Consider the following 1,198-nt stretch of genomic DNA (forward strand, 5'->3'; position numbering starts at 1 on the left):
CAGCCCGAATGCACATGAGGGCTTGCAGCACCTGCAGCGTAAGGAGGATCTTCACTCTTATCCGCGGGACGTTGTGAGCTGCATTCGAGTCACAGCATCATTCCGGGTCTCAGCAACCCCTGGGAAGAGCGGCCCATGTTCCTGGGGTTGGTGCTAGATGCGGCGGCATGGCTTGAGCAACTCATGGCGCCCACGTGCAAGCTCAACCACAACCCTTTTTATTGCATGATATAACAACTTGAAGTGCTACTAGCTACTTCTTTGGAGTATAGAACGCAGCTTGCACTCGTGCAGAAACCCAATAGCCAACTCTGAGAAACTATCATACTGGTAGGAGCATGCTCTGTTTGATGCTGGTACTTTTTAATATACTTGCATACATGGAGAATACAGAGGGACAGGCTGCAGCAATCGAAAGAGAATGGGGGCATGCACTAGGGGTTGTCTTGCAGCAAGCGACGCAGCAGTGAGAGCTGCAACACATGCGATGCCTCTTCGTCTCCAACCGGGCTGCAGAGAATGTAGAAAAGCTCAGCTGTTTTGGGGGGAGCAGTTGAGCTATTAGGCCTTTTGTCTCTGTTGTTATTTTTATTATATTACGCACTTGGACTCTGTTGTTATATTTATTATATTACGTATTACTGGCTTTGCTGTTTTTTTTTTATATAAACATTGTTCTTAATGTTGTTGTCTATACACTGCAGCTCACGAGGAGTCTCGCTGGGTGACCTCAGTTGAGCTGAATCTCAAGCCCACGTGTTACACCCGCTTGCTGCTGCTTTTGTTGCGGTGCTGCTGCTGCTGCTGCTGCTGCTGCTGTCACTGCTGCTGCAGCCTAGGTGGGGATCTATACTTTTTCTGTGCCTTCAGCAGCAGACAGGGGGGCTGCTGCTCGCTGCTGCTGCTGCACAAGGCTGCTGTGAGCTTTATAACTACTAAAGCCGCAGCAGCAGCAGCTGCTGCTACACCAACGTAGCAGCAGCGGCTGCTGCTACACCAACGTAGCAGCAGTAGCTGCTGCTGCTATGACTGTATGGCAGCAGCAGCAGCAGCAGCTGCTGCTGCTGCTGCTGCTGCTGGAGCAGCATTGGGATGAGGTCTAGGCCTCAGCAGCAAGCAGTTGTTTATGCACATAACACCTGAAATACACACAAATAGGAAAAGCAGCAACGAGCACCTCAAGCATAGAACAGGAGAC

Source organism: Eimeria mitis, genomic scaffold (genome assembly GCF_000499745.2).
Source record: "Eimeria mitis Houghton genomic scaffold, Emh_scaff365, whole genome shotgun sequence".
NCBI classification, from domain to species: Eukaryota; Apicomplexa; class Conoidasida; order Eucoccidiorida; family Eimeriidae; genus Eimeria; species Eimeria mitis.